Source organism: Papaver somniferum, chromosome 6 (assembly GCF_003573695.1).
Source record: "Papaver somniferum cultivar HN1 chromosome 6, ASM357369v1, whole genome shotgun sequence".
NCBI lineage: Eukaryota > Viridiplantae > Streptophyta > Magnoliopsida > Ranunculales > Papaveraceae > Papaver > Papaver somniferum.
Window position 1 is genome coordinate 110,605,035 of NC_039363.1, and position 16,747 is coordinate 110,621,781.

Sequence of the window (16,747 nt, forward strand, 5' to 3'; positions counted from 1 at the left end):
AGTCCATTACTATCAGATTGATTTGCTTAAGAATATTAACAAAGACATTACTAAAGAAAAATACTTATGAAAAGATGTCTGTAAATGATAATCCAGCTAAAAACGAGAAGGAAATAGCTAGACTAAATAGAGAACACTTTTCCATCAAGTATATCTGATCATCAGTACATCTCATTCAACAGGATTCTAAGAGTGAGGTTTCAGATCTTGTGATTAATTAACACAAGTATGAGCATTGCGCTCATCAAATGAATGTCGTTCATAGTTAATCCTCTTTTTCCTTCTAATTTTTGGAGGAAACCCTGTTTGATGTGAAAAATTATCATAAAACTTACTATCAACAAAATGTGAAGCCAAGTTTGAATCCTTACCTGAAGAGCTCTGTCTAGAGGAATTTGACAGCATGTTGATAAGATCATTGTATCCTTCAATTATCAGATTTAGGTTGTCCTTCATTGTTTTTTACTCATTCTGGTACCTTATTCACATCACGAATAATAGAATCTCCCTTTTCAGTTGGAGACGATTCTTTTTGAAATCTTCTTGAACGATTTGTGTTAATATTACTGTTACAAGCTTGGACGTTAGAGGAACATATCGAATTGAATTTCCTGACAGGATTCACAGGGTGAGTACTGAAACCAATTAGTTTAGACATACGAATTTCAGTTACACCTTTGAAATTTAAATCTAAGGTGTCTTTAAGTCGAACAATACAATTGTCATTCAACCTTGATTTTCTATTCCGTTGAACATACCCTTTTGAGTCACAAAAGAGACACAATTTCTGATCACCTGAGTGATTAGAGTGAAAAGGATTAACACCATCGTTAGGAGATTTCTTACTGCCGTGAGATGTGGTGATTCATTGATTAGAGGAGGATGCAAGCATATCTTCAGTAGTAGGAAGGTTTTGTGATTTAGCTTCTGTAACTGACTCCGTCAGAGAAACATGAATTTATGTAGTCACGTTCTCTAACAACACAGTTGGTTCAAAAGCGATTGGTATAGTGGACTCCTCAGAACATCCTTGAATAGAGAGTTTATTCAAAAGACGTTCAATTTCCAAGGCGTCCTATTTGAGTTTGGACTCAAGTAAGGTTCGATAAGAAGCATCTTCCTCAAGAAGGATTCTTAATTGGGAGTCACGATCATTTACTATACCAATAATCACATTGATTTTGTGTTTCATCCTATTAATTTCAGCTGTCTAGATTCTAACGAGTTTTAGAATCGCTGCACTTTCTTTGGCTGCTTCTCTTTCTGAAAATGCGGGGGTCTAAAAACCACAACCAACAATTCGTTTGGAAATCTGAGAGGACTTACTCCAATATACTTTCTAGAGAATCAACTAGACAGTCAGACTCAATCTAGACAAAAGTATATCAAAGAGTTTGATATCTCTAACTCTTAATTCAATCCGCAATCAGCAAATAGTAATATGCGAACCCGATTGAATATAAGAGGATTAAACTTGAACGGTACCAAAGACCAATCTTCAGGTGTCAATCAATGTAAATCAACAACCAAAGGTTGGATATTCTAATTGATTGATCTTAACACACAACCAGTGACATTTCAATTATATAACAAAATATAATGCAAAAAAGAAATAACACATACACCAGAATTTTGTTAACGACCTGAACCTCCAGCCACCGACAAAGAAATGTATAACTGGGGACTGCTCACCACAGTATACATCAAGGGAAATGAATTCGAAAGAGAATTTGTTGATGTTGGTACTGCCATCAACATCATTCCTTTGAAAACTCTCAGAGCTGCTGGCATCACTCGACAAGAAGCTACTCATGCTCCCATGTCAATCAGAGATCACGAAGGGACACTCAGAGATGCGTACGACTACATCATCTTTAAGTTCAAAGAAAACTCAGTTTTCACTGAGTCCAAATTTTACATAATCCGGGAAGATCCAGGATACAACATGATTCTTGGAAGACCTCGGATTCACGCTGGAAAAGTGACTCTGATGCCTTCAATTGAAGAAAGCTCTGACTCAGAAGAAATAGAAGATATTCCATCATTCGAACACCTGGAGGAGGTTAAAGCTTTGGTGGAATTAGCACATAAACCTGGAGAAAGTGCACACTCTTTCATCAAAAGGTTCCGTACTCAGGCAAGTCTAATTCCTCTTCTTGCGCCTATATTGCCAATGTTTAATTATGCTGCCCTGGTCCGGGGACTTTTCCCATTGACAACTTAGCTGTCACAAAGTGATATGAGTGGATAGCCTCACCTCGACAATATTATACCAAGTGGTTTAATTTAGAGCCTCTTCAAATTGATCATTCTATCGAAAGGTTCATTGCTGAAGACCTGGCTAAGCATGACATGCAGTACTCTGGATACTCCCCTTTGCATGAGTGTCCATATGTGCCACAACCTTGGAAACCCGCCACACGAGGAATTCCGAATCAACAAAAGATATTCAAGGCGTGGACAACCAAGCCTAATAAAATATGTGAAGGATATTTAGTTCTCAAGGCAACTCAACGCAACCTTCACTCTGCAAGAAGCTCCAATTGGGAAGGACCATTTGTAGTTGCTAAGTCCATAACTGGAGGATACTACAGATTGGTCAACACAGATGGCAGGACTCTGCCAGTTTTCCACGAGAATTGGCTTAAGGCATTTGACGCCTGAAATTATTGGGTATTTGAAGTAATGGGCATTTGAGTATTCATGATGCCTGGGATTTGGCATTTAGGATTTCTTTCGTTGTATTTCAGTTTCTCCAAAAGGTTTGCAATACTTGCATTCAGTATTTGAATTCAACAATTTATCAAAATTCAGTTCATTTTACATAAAGAAAACCTCCATCAAATCCAAAAGAAAATCCTCTACCAAGCCAAAACCAATCAATATCAAAACCAAAATAAAACCTCACATCTCTCATAAGTTCAGAAGTTCAAGATATTTTTTCTCCTCCACATCCTTCAAGATTTGCAAACCCGCCTTCTCCAGGTTCAGCGCCTCAGTCAGCTTAGCTATCTTTTCCTCCTTCTCTATCATAGCATTATTTGGAAAGGGTATGTTATTCTCACATGAGTCCTTAATAGCATTTATTTTCTTACGAAGCCACTTCACGTTGAAGCCAAGTCTTTCAGAATTCTCCAAGTTGAACTCCCAATCAAAGAATACATCTGGAGTCACAGTATTTCTAGCCCTAGCGCATATATCAGTTACAACACGCAAGATAACACTTACTTGCATTGTTAAAGCATACGCACGTCTGGGATCCCAGTTAACAATGATGTGGCCAAACTTCTTCCATATTTTCTCATACAAGACTGCATATCCAACGGGAACGCTGAATCCGCCATCTATCTCATGATATAGGAGTGACACATCAAATGGAGGATCAAAAGCAACCCCTGCATTTGGATATTCATGCACCACTATGCGGTTCTCAATTACTGGAGAAACTTCTACGCTCATGGCAACAGTTTCTTCAGTCTTCTCTGCTTGTGACTTAGTTTTCTCTATTACTGGAGTGACAACAATTGAAGTTTCCATGATGATAGACACATTTTTGTGTCTAATTATTCCTCAATATTCCGTACTGTTGGTACTCGATTTCGTACATATTATGGTATTTTATGTGTTTGTAGGTATTTTTGGGAAATAAACATTTGTGGAAAAAGTTGCTCGCAAAGTGGTTTTTGTACCCCGGGGGACACATGTTATTCGGACTCTTGGATTTGGATAAGGGGCACCTACCTTCTATTCACACCCCATAGCATCCTTGTTTAAAAGGCACCCTCACAGTCGATAAGGGCACCCCCTTCTTCTCCACGTTCAAACAGTTTTTGTCGGGAAGAAAATTCTTTTAAACCTGCGAAATCTTTTGGCAGTAATTTGGGAGATATTCTCGTGGGGATTCTTTAAGATTTGATTGGTACTGATCTGTAACAATGTAACAGGGCCGGTAATGCTGTTAGTTTTGAGAAATAAGGAAAGCTACGTGGAATTGGAGAAAACAGGGGGCATGCATTTTTCTCGGGTTTTCTGTGGATTAATTATGGAAGATACGTGAAGATTTGTTGCTGCATGAGTGTGACCCAATCGTATATGGTTTACAACATGTTTGGAGCGTATCTGCTGAAGATTATCGCGTGTAAGAGAAGAAACGGGAAAGAAGATATTCTGGTGAACTGGCAGGGAGAAAATGAAGATTTCGGGAGTTATTACACAATATTCTTGACCTTGTGAAGAGTATAAATAGGTGGTGTGAGTATCATAAGAGGAGGAGGGAGTTTGGGATAGTTTAGAACTCTAAAGTGACAACGACAGTTAGGTTCTATCGTTCCCTGTAACAGTTCGGTTTGTAACACTTATAACTGTTACAAACCCAGTTTTAATTGATTTCTCTCCCATTTCATCATTTGTACACCACCTTTGAGCAATAATAATGAATTTTGAGCGTGCTTCCATGATGAAGAGCTAAACCCAATCCTTGGGGAGATGGAAGAAGTTTTGGTAAAAGTGATATATCTTTATTTTAAATTAATTATAGCAATTCTATTATGATTTTTGCATTGAACTAAAAATGGATTATATGATTTTGATTAGTTAGGTGTATTTTCTCTTGATAGAATATGCTTGCTTTAGAATTTTGATATTCTATGCTTGGATTAACATCTATTCTTTTAAAAATCTACATGTCTAGGCAATACTATTAGAATCAATTTGAACGTTGAGTTGCGAAATTATTGTTTTATTAAATTACTAATATCGACCAATGGTGGAATCCTAGCCCCAGTCTCTCCATAAAATTCATATCACCTTTTTATTTGAGTTTAATATTATCATTTATAAAATGTAATCCTAAAAAAATCTGCTTTCACAAGTCTTGAACGAACCATCTTACTACAACATCATTGAAAATAACCATCAATTTTTGGCGCTGCTGACGCAGACTTGTCTTTAGGATAGAGTTTTTATATTTTTTTTTAGGTTTTTATTTGTTCTTCTTTACGTTTTTGAGTTTTTGTCTTATCCTTTTTGGAATTTGGAGCGAAAGAAAAATTTGCCAAAGATTTTGGTGAATACTTAAAGATTTGGAGTAAAAGCAAAGCGAAAGCAGCGAAAGAAAAGAAGAAGAAAAATTAATTAAAAAAAAAAGAGAGACATTTTATTTTGTTTTTTATTCTTTAGAGTTTTTTTTTTTTAGACTTTCCTTTTCTTTTGCATTATATTTTTGGACTGTGGACTGTGGGACTTTTTTTTTTAAACCCTACGGAAGGGTAGTTTAAATATCAATTGTTTGCAGAGAAGGACGACGATTACGATATCGCCTCGGCTCCTCGGGTTCGTACATGACATAGAAGTCGTGGCCCGAGTCGACTTCAACGGTTCATCCCCCGTCTGGTACGGGAGGTAAGTTTGTCGAAACACTCGCGAATCCCCTGTCAGCGAGTTACTGCATTCCTTCGTTTGTATATATGCTGAGGATTTGAAAACGACTGCTTTAATTTCCTAGTAAAGGGCAAGGACTGGCCATACAAGATAAGGGTTCGGATTTCATCACCGTTCCCTTCTTTCCCGCCTTAGGAAAACGAAACCAAACGCGAACCTAAGCCTAAAATTTGACTAGAACGAGACCTATAGGGTAACGAGCTTAATAGGAAAGTCATTCAAAAAATATTGATTACTCTTTTAAGCATGCTTCAAATTTCATGATGGTTTCTGCGAGTTGAATACGCCGCCTTGTAACGCCGGTGAGGCCTTGGGTATCAAAGCTCCGCTGAGCTTCCCTCGTCTCGATTCAACTTACTTAAACTCGGATTGATTCCAGAGGGGTTTGCTTAAATTGTAACGAATTCCCTTTCGAAGGATTAGAAGCTGGTCTAGAAACAATCTAAGTGGAGCCATCATGGTTTTTGTTTGCTAGAAATCAGTAGGTTTGCTGTGGTGGGGTCAACCTTGTTTGTGTTTGCATAGAACTTCCCTTCCTTTTAGGATTTATTTCTTTTTCTTTGGTTTTTCTAGTGTATGCCCAAGGTTATTAAAGAGCGGGCTTGGAAAAGAAACACTCTAGGTCGTTTGATTAGTGATAAACCTAGTAGTTCTTCTTGTGAAGGCGGGGAGCTCGAAGACTCTTCTTTTGAGAGCCCTGTCTTTGAAAATTCCAGCTTTGAAAACTTGACGATTAGTGAAGAAAGTACTCCTAGTCCTTTGGTAGTACCAGAAATGGAAACTTTGAAAGCTTTATTAATCCCAACTAAGACCTCTCGTCCGTCTTATATCAAGTTAGCTGAAACCGAGGAAAATTATGAACTCAAACCTGGGACTTTACATATGCTCCGAATATTTTTAGGAAAAGAGAATGAGAACCCTTATTTTCATGTTAGGGAATTTGAGGAAGTTTGTAGTACTCTGAAAATTAAAAACCTTAGTGATGATGCGTTGAAACTTAGGTTATTCCTCTTTTCCTTAAAAGATAAAGCCAAATCTTGGCTGTATAGTTTGGCTTATGAGTCAATTGAAACCTATGACCAACTTACTTCTTCCTTTATACAGAAGTTTTTCCTAAGGCACAAAACATCGTCTAATAGGACACAAATATGTACTTTTGCTCAACAAGAGGGAGAATATTTATATAGGTATTTAGAAAGGTTCAATGACTTAATATCTCAATGTCCTCATCATGGTTTAGAGATGGTTAGGTTAGTTCAGATCCTCTACGAGGGTTTAGATTATTCAACAAAAACATGGTTGAGTCCTTATGCACAGGTGGGTTTGAGAATAAAACTGTTGATGAGGCGATGACATTTTTGAATGAAATCGCCGATAAGACCCAACAATGGGAAAATAGTAGCGAACCACAGAAAACAATTTTTCTAAGTAGAGGAAATGTCAATAGGGTAGAAGGATCTTATGAGTCAGATGCTAAAAGCAGCCATAGCCAAAAGGTTAGAAGCCTTAGAATTAGGTAATTCTAGTAGTAATAATGGTAGAATAGAGCCTTTTTGGGAAGTCCATACTGTTGAGGAGCAAGCCAATACTCTTTATAACAACACTAGATTCGATAACCACCAGAAGTTTGACCCATATTCAGAAACCTATAACCCTGGCTGGAGAAAACATCCCAACCTTTCTTGGTCTAAAGGCCAGAATCAAGGTCAGTCTAGTAACTCTCAGGTTCCACCAGGTTTTGGCTATACTAAGAATCCTTCATCTCCGTCACAGTTTCAGAACCCTTCGGATAAGAAGATTATGAGTTTAGAAGAGTCTCTTGCTTTGTTAACTCGTAACACTGTGCAGTTTCAGCAATCTGTTGCTCAAGGTTTAGAAAAAAAATAAGAGAATAGGTCAGGATAACTCTCAGGCTATTTCCGAATTGAAAACCCAGGTTAATCAGATAAATGAGACATTGAGAGAAAAAGGAAAGTTTCCTAGTCAACCCAACCCTATGGGAGTCCATCAAATATCTTTAGCTGATGAGAAATCATCAAACCATGTGAACTCGATAACAAACCTTAGGAGTGGTAAAACGGTAGACAATAAGGTAGCCATGCCTAGTGTACATATTGTAGTTCCACCTTATACTTCCCAAGAGGAGCCCGTAGACGAGGAAACTGAAACAGTCTCTAAGGATTCCCAAGAAATTACTGATAGGACTACCTTTGTGCCTAGAGCCCCATATCCACATTTGTTAGCCCAACAAAGAAGGAGTCGACTTTCAACGAGATACTGGAAACATTTAAGCAAGTGAACATCAACATTCAGTTATTAGAAGCAATTAGGCAGATGCCTGCTTATGCCAAGTTACTTAAAGATCTTTGTACACGAAAGCGTAAGCTTAATGTCCACAAGAAAGCCTTTTTAGCTGGTCAAGTAAGTTCCATTCTTCTGAACCAAACACCCCCTAAGTATAAGGACCCTGGATGCCCCACCATATCTTGTGCGATTGGTAATCACATGGTCGATAAAGCTTTACTTGACTTAGGAGCTAGTGTTAAATTACTCCTGTATCATGCATACACCCAGCTAGGTCTTGGTAAGTTGAAACCGACTAAAATGACACTACAATTAGCTGATAGGTCTGTCAAAGTCCCTCGTGGTGTCATAGAGGATGTTCTGATTGAGGTTGATAAGTTTATTTATCCTGTGGATTTCTTTGTTCTAGACACCCAGCCTGTTCAGGACCCAAGTCGTCAACTCCCAATGATTTTAGGTCGCCCATTTTTAGCCACAGCTAACGCTGTCATCAACTGTAGGACTAGGCTTATGAACATATCTTTTGGTAATATGACCACTAAACTAAATGTCTTTAATGTTACTAGACAACCTTCTGAGAATGATGATTTAGAAGAAGTGAATATGATTAGCACTTTAGTTCAGGATTTGGTTCAGGATAATTGGCTTGACAATTTACTGGTAGATTCTTTAGATGATTTTGAGGAAACCATTCTCTTAGATCAGATATGTGATCAATCTTTACAAGAATCTCTTGAGTATTTTAAGGACTCTGAAGATCCGGAAATTCATGCAATAGTTAGGGGTTTGTCTGTGAACCCTAAGTTTGGGGGTAGTGATGGTTCTTGTGATTGTCTCGTATCCCTAATCCGAAAATTTTTAGTATGTCGAGTGCAAACTAATGTACAAAAATTGGAATTTCGCATCAGGGTACTTCCTCCTATAGTCAATGAGAGTATGCCAACCAAGGAGATTCTTTAGTGCCTTCCAAGGTTTTGCGTAGATGGATAGGGTCGGGAGTAAAGGTTTTGTGGGTACACCTATGGTAAACTCTCCCGAGATTAACTCGGTCGCTAGGGCTACCTAGCGAGTTAGGATTTTATTTTTCTAGTTTAGTTTTGCTCGAGGACTAGAAAATAATAAGTTTGGGGGTATTTGATAGACACATTTTTGTGTCTAATTTGTCCTCAATGTTCTGTATTGTTGGTACTCGATTTCGTACTTATTATGATATTTTATGTGTTTGTAGGTATTTTTGGGAAATAAACATTTTTGGAAAAAGTTGCTCGAAAAGTGGTTTATGTACCCCGGAGGACACATGTTATTCGGACTCTCATATTTGGCTAAGGGGCACCCAGTTTCTAAGGGACACCTACCTGCTATTCACATCCCATAACATCCTTGTTTTAAAGGCACCCACACAGTCGATAAGGGCACCCCATTCTTCTTCACGTTCAAACAGTTTTTGGCGGGAGGAAATTCTTTTAAACCTGCGAAATCTTTTGGCAGTAATTTGGGAGATATTCTCGTGGGGATTCTCTAAGATTTGATTGGTACTGATCTGTAACGATGTAACAGGGCCGGTAATGTTGTTAGTTTTGAGAAATAAGGAAAGCTACGTGGAATTGGAGAAAACATGGGGCATGCATTTTTCTCGGGTTTTATGTGGATTAATTATGGAAGATACGTGAAGATTTGTTGTTGCATGAGTGTGACCCAATCGTATATGGTTTACAACATGTTTGGAGCGTATCTGCTGAATATTATCGCGTGCAGGAGAAGAAATAGGAAAGAAGACATTCTCGTGAACTGGCAGGGAGCAAATGAAGATTTCGGGAGTTATTACACAATATTCTTGACCCTGTGAAGAGTATAAATAGGTGGAGTGAGTATCATAAGAGGGGGAGGGAGTTTGGGATAGTTTAGAACTCTATAGAGACGTAAATAATCGAGTTTCAGGAAAGTGCCATTTCTGTTGCTGAAGATGAAGAACACGAAGAACATCGACCCACAGAGGCAGTCATTTTTCTACAGTGACAACGACAGTTAGGTTCTATCGTTCCCTGTAACAGTTCGGTTTGTAACGCTTATAACTGTTACAAACCTGGTTTTAATTGATTTCTCTCCCATTTCATCATTTGTACACCACCTTTGAGCAATAAAAATGAATTTTGAGCGTGCTTCCATGATGAAGAGATAAACCCAATCCTTGGGGCGATGGAGGAAGTTGTTGTTTCGATAAAAGTGATATATCTTTATTTTAAATTAATTATAGCAATTCTGTTATGATTTTTGCATTGAACTAAAAATGGATTATATGATTTTGATTAGTTAGGTGTAATTTCTCTTGATAGAATATGCTTGTTTTAGAGTTTTGATATTCTATGCTTGGATTAACATATATTGTTTTAAAAATCTACATGTCTAGGCAATACTATTAGAATCAATTTGAATGTTGAGTTGCGAAATTATTGTTTTATTAAATCACTAATATCGACCAATGGTGTAATCCCATCCCCAATCTCTCCACAATATTCATATCACATTTTTATTTGAGTTTATTATTATCATTTATAAAATTTAAGTCTAAAAAAATCTGCTTTCACAAGTCTTGAACGAACCATCTTACTACAACATCATTGAAAATAACCATCACATGACTTCAGTGACAACTCTCTCATGGCCTTGAAGTGCAGAGATGGTTTTCTGTTCAACAATAACTCCAGGGTTGCTTGAATTATCCTTATTGGTTTCAGTATCCTCAACTTCGGTATCCAACACCTAATACGAAGATTACATGAGATTAGAGCAATCTAAGCATGTACACCAAATGGAATCATAAAACTACAACATAGAAGCAGCACAACATCATCAAAATTCATCATTATGTATTCAAGGCGCGAACAAATAGCATAAAAGTCATGAAACATTTTTTTACGGCAAGCTCGTCTGAAGAGATTTTACTCTTTCCTGTACAAGACGACGAACTGGGAGTAATCTAAAAAGAATATAAGGATGGGTTATATACCATTATCTTCATATGGATGTCCTCTACAACATATAAAAATTTCATAACAAACCGATGAACGAGCAAGGAGATGTGATCAAAAAATTGGACAACATGCAGTCTGAAAAAGTTCTGAAAGTCTCCTGGAAGTTTACTGTTTCGCTGATTTCGACCTCTAAACGTGCTCAAAACTTAAAAAGTTTCTAAAATGAATCTTGAAAATTTTCTGGGCTTGAAGATACATATGCAGACTTTGAAAATCTGACTTCAGATGAAGATTTTATGGCGTTTTCGCCGAAAGACTGAGTTCTGAATTTTCTGGTGACGTATTTCAGAAAGGTTTTTCATATAAACACATGGGTTCTCGTTCATTCATCCACAAGTCAACAATTTTATGCTTCCATAGATGAAATGCAAGAGAAATACTTACTTGAATGGTTTCTGAAGCGTTCAAAGAATCAGAATTTCCCGTATCAACATCAAGAGTCCCATTACTTTCGTTCGGTTTTGAACCCTGGGAGTTTTCTTTATCTCCACCCTCCGAAGGTGAACAAGCATCAGCACTCTCCACTTCCACGGCGTCATCCTCCTGGATATTTTTCAACAATTAGTATTTTACATACAAAGCATCATAATTTGTTATGCGAAGAGATACTTACTTCGGAATTTTCTTCAACGCTCGAGTCAGAAACCGTCTGCCCAGCAGCAGTGAATTGAAGACCGTCAATACTAGATGGAGCAAAGTTCTGCAAACGGAATAACAAATATTGGTTTCACAATCCTAATTACACGGAAGAGGAAGTCATAAAAAAAAGTATTGATAGCTCACCAAAGAAACAACTGGAGATTTTATGGTGTTAGGTAATAGCTTATAATTCTTGCTCATGTCCTCTCCGCCATGAATAACTGTTTCAGTTTCTGAGAAGTCTACATGGATTCGGGATCTTACATTACGACCGTCCTATGGAAAATTTTGATACAATGATCAAAATATAATTATCATAACTTTAAGGAGATTATGAAAAGGGTTCATACCTGTGAACATCCCGGAGATGTATTTCGTTTATCACCAGAAAGGTACTTCAATCTTGGTCGAGTGGAAAGCATCTCAGCAGAAGGGGCATTTTTCACCGGAGGTTGACCAGTCGTTGCAAAATTATGTAGACGATCAAGATGATGACGCAGAAGTCTACGTAACCTGTTGTTACATAGGTAATATTTTCAGAGCAAGGGAACCAGTAAGCGATTCCTTCCACATGTGTGCGGTCCAAATGGGTCCTAAGTTGCTCAACCGATGGCTTTCTTCTACGAAAAGTCGGAACACACTGATCCATACCCATTTGCCGAGCTGCCCTGTCGATGTTATATTCCTCCACTGAAAGATATCCATATATTGCTAATATCAAGTGACCAGGAGTGCAACTCAACACGAAAGATCTCTCGCCATCACTCAGGCCTGCACCAGATGCTAAAACGCTACTTTCTCCAGTATTGAAGGTTGCCGGCTGGGAAATACAAGAAGGAACTGACACCCATGGGCAAAAATTGAATTCAGATTCAATGTCTAAAACATCAATGAGACGTGTCTCAAACCGAGCCTTCTTTGTAGACCAACGCATAATCCTGGCATTATCTTTCTCAGTGAAGACATGATGGGTATCGGCACACGGCTCTGGCAGGATAGTACGTGGGACAGGAGCGCAATTCTTGAAATGTTCCCACAATAAAGCTTGGAGAAACATCGTATTGGCATAGCATTCGATCTTCATGAAGCCATTCGATACACTGGAGTCTATAATCAGGGAATCCAAATTAGAATATAAAGAACCCAAGAATAGACTACCTATCGGGAGTTGCTCACCTTGAGCAATCTTGATAGCAAAGGGAATCACAAATGGCTTCAAAAAAGTTCCACTGTCTTCGAACACATCTCTGGATATCCATAAGCACAAGAAAACAACAATAGACAACATATCGTCAACAGGACAATCAAGAACTTCATCTCTTGGCCACCAACGCGTTAACCAGCAAGCATAATAATATTTGCCAGACGCCTTGTTGATTCGCTCCATTTCCGCTGTCAAGATGTTCGAAATTGTTGTCTCTTCAGCTGAAAGACCTTCAGGAAGATTACCTGTGATTGGGAGATACAACAAAGACGCCACATCCTCTAAGGTAACAATAAACTCTCCCCATCTGCATATGAAGGTATGGGTTGGAATGCACCAACGAGCAAGAAGAGCCACTATTCCTCGCGCATCATGAAAAATAAACAAGTCTCCGGATGCTTGAATGGACCTTGTTACTTGTGCCTGGTTCAACATAGCTCTGACACAAGGAAAACCCAGCATGTGCCTCGCCCATCCATAAAATTTCTCCAAAGGTCGTCGAGAAAGCTTAAACTCTATGATTGATGCAAGAAAAATCCCTCGTTCAAGGAAAAATCGAATTACTGTCTTGGGAGTCACCAATTTCTTTTGAGTAACACTCCTGGGGTTTATCAGAAAATGATATGCTGGGGACTTAAGATGTTTTTCGTTCTCTTGCTGAACCTCAAAATACGCATCATCCACGTTTGGAACATTCTTGATCCCAGGAGTATCTTTTTCTTCTTCACCAATGGAAGTCTCATCCATGCATGTATCATCCCTGGATGCGTCATCATCCATGCATACATCGTCCCTGGAGGCATCATTTTCTTGAGGATCGGACATCCTTATGAAGTGGCTGTAACATGCACATGACTTTTTACTTCAATCTACCATTCAGACAAGATGCAAACATCAACGGAATGAAGTAATTGGAAAAGTGCTCATGCAAATATCTACAAAATGGTAATCCTTAAACTCTTACCTTTTTTACAATTCCACTAACAGTAGTGATTGTGATACGGGAGCTAGCGCTTCAAAACCTTTCTCATTTCTTCAAATCTACAAAAAAACGAACAAAACTTTGATACCCGATTTTTTCATAAAATCATGAACATAAATTTTCATCGTGTGAACAACCAGGCTAAGAAAATTTAAACGAAAAAAATATTTCATCATAAATAATTGTTTACTTTAATGATTACTCAAAATCATATTTTATTAGTCAACATGAATATACGTATGCATGTTATGTATATACAAGACGCGAATTCTTCATATATTTTTCATGAAAAATATATTTCATGTGAGCGAACCTCACGTAAAAATAAATAAATAAAAAATCGTGACCAGGTCACGGTTTCACAAAAAGAGAAGAAACAATAATCTTTTCCTTCGTACGAGCATCTTTCTTTAAAACAAAGGTTTATTTCGATTTTGTGAGAAGTTCACATCTTTTAAAGATAAAGTTTTTGTTTTCATGAAAGCTTATAAACAAAATTTTATCACTGGACGCTGGTCTATGTATAAAAAAAAATCTCTCTCAAGTTAGGGATTATTGCTAGTCTCTTGAATTAATGATTGAACGAGCATACGAGCATACATTTAATAAAACAAGAGTTTTCAACAAACTCACACTGATATACACACATGCATAAAATTTTAGCATGACCAAATCATGAACAACTCATGAAATCAACAAACTTTAAAAAAAAATAAAAATTGCACCTGTATTGCGGGCCGGAAGTTGGACGGACGGTGAACGGCGACGGTCGGACGACGCCGACGATCAGCAACTCCGGCGATTTTCTCTACTTCCTTCCTCTGCTCGGGCGTGAAGAAGATGAAGGGTTCAAGGTGGTGGTCGGTCGTGGGAAATAAAATAAAAAAAGGATTAATTCCCTTTTATATCAATTTTATTTCCAAAACCTAATTCCACAAGGATTTTCTTATTTGGGTCCGGCCCGTGAATCCTAAATCGACCAAGGTTCCACCATCAAATCAGCGGTTCTACACCAATTTATACTTGTTGGATGATGCTCTATTATGCCACCGATTTTTCATTCAAGCCATGGATTGCTCATTCAGTCAAAAATCCGGTAACGTCTTATCTTACGACTAAGTTCAATTACTTATTTTGTCTGTAACTGGAAAATCACCATTCAGTGCTGACTGAGGAACATGACTGTCCCTCACTAAGCAGGGGACTTAATGTAGATTGTGGATTTTCAACAAGGGTTAAAATCGTAAAACCATAATCATAATGCTCCTGATCCAGCAATCAGCTGAGTATTGAGGCTCATGTCTCTCGTTGAAAGCATGAAGCTCATGCCACAAAATCTCTGACTGAGAATGCTGTCTCTCAGAGTATATGTAGATGTGTAGTCTCTTAGCTGAGGCAACAACACATCTCATGGATACTGAGCAATTTCAGTAATTATTTCTATAAAGAATCGAAAGATTGGACGGCTCCTAGACAACATGCCTGCTAGTATAGAGCAATAGCGTCTTCAGGATACAACAAAGTGTTCCATGACTATATAAAGGAAATACGACGTTTCAACAAGCTCATGCTTCACAATTCTCAGACAATTAATGCTCCTACACAGCATGCCTGCTAGTATACAACCATCAGTTAATTATCTGTAATCGATAACTGAATATTCAACAATATTATTCGATTCTTTGTAATATTTCGTCACTTAAATTCGTGGTTCTTCCCAGCAGAATTCCACGGGTAAGTGATAAATATTCAACTTACGGGCATCTGAGCAGCTCTCGAGTAAGCCCCTACCAAAATGGTGCATGTACTCAGCAATAATGCACAAACGAGCACCTGAATGCGCAAACGTGCATTTCAAAACACGAAGGAACATGAACCTATACAAAATAGGAAGAAAAATAATAATAATAAAATATTGACAAAGGCGCCTGGGGACTGGGCCCACCGGCCGGCCGGTCACGCCGTGGCCAGTCCCACGCTCAACTTTATATTTTTTCATATTTTATTATTTTTCCTGATCCCATGAAAATTCCTTGATCTCATGATATTTCCCTCAACTTACGAAATATTATGAATTAAGGAGAAAAGGCGCACGGGACACGGGCTCACTGACCGGCCGGCCATGCCCTAGCCGTGGCAGGCCCCACACACCCATGCCTTATTATTTTAATAATATTTGTTACCTCATCCCATGGAAACTCCTTCACTTCAAGGAAATTCCCTAGTTTCATCAAACTTCTTGGATTCATGAAATTTCACCAAGTTCATGAAAAATAATATAAAATTAGGGAAACCCGTGTCGGGCCATAGCCGACCTGTCATGCCCTAGCCGGTCCCACACGTCTGTTATTTTATTATTCTTATTTTTTATGTTTCCCTCATCTTATGGAAACTCCCCGATTTCAACAAAATCATTGGTTTCAACAAACCTCTTGATTTTATGATATTTCCCTAAAATCATGAAAAATATTATAAAATTGGGAAGAGTGCCTTGGGACCGTGCCCGTTGTACGTCAGGCCAGGCCCTGGCCGTGTCTGGTCCCACACTTCATCACTCCCTATTTTATTATTATTTCCCTAATCTCATGAAGTTTCACGGTTTCAGCAAAATCCCTGATTTCTTCATATTTTCTCAAAATGTTGTTCAATCGCACACCGGAAAATATCGAAACTCTCAGGACTGAGACACGGATATTATGGTGACACGGGCATGTCTCCCTGACCGACTAAGGCCGTCCCTGAGTCTTGCAAAAATCCGGTCCCGCGTATTTTAACAATTTTGACCTAATTTGCTCAATTGCTCATACTGGGTCCAAATTCTCCTCAAACAGCTTGGAGTTTGCTCACACGACCATCAGCTGGTCCCACGACCACCAAGGGCCGGTCCCTCATCTCTCCATAATCAGGTTCTATTACCTGACGCTCACACGATCACTATTTGAAAAATGATTAAATCAGCATTTAATCATCCTATCGCCAACTGATCTTCAGGAGACTTTGGCATTTTGCTCACTTGAGCATCTGGGCGCTACATGGCCGATTCATCATCCCATGTAGACGGTCCCTCCTTCATTTCATGAATGATTTTTCAATAAATCAGCAATTTATCATCATTTCAAAATTTGATTAAAATTAGGGTTTCGAATC

At 38.3% G+C, this 16,747-nt stretch overlaps 1 pseudogene; it reads right to left on the reverse strand.

Annotated features, from left to right (window-relative positions):
* Positions 1–6,577: 6,577 nt before the first annotated feature.
* LOC113292207 lies at positions 6,578–6,677 on the reverse strand (annotated as a pseudogene).
* Positions 6,678–16,747: the final 10,070 nt, after the last annotated feature.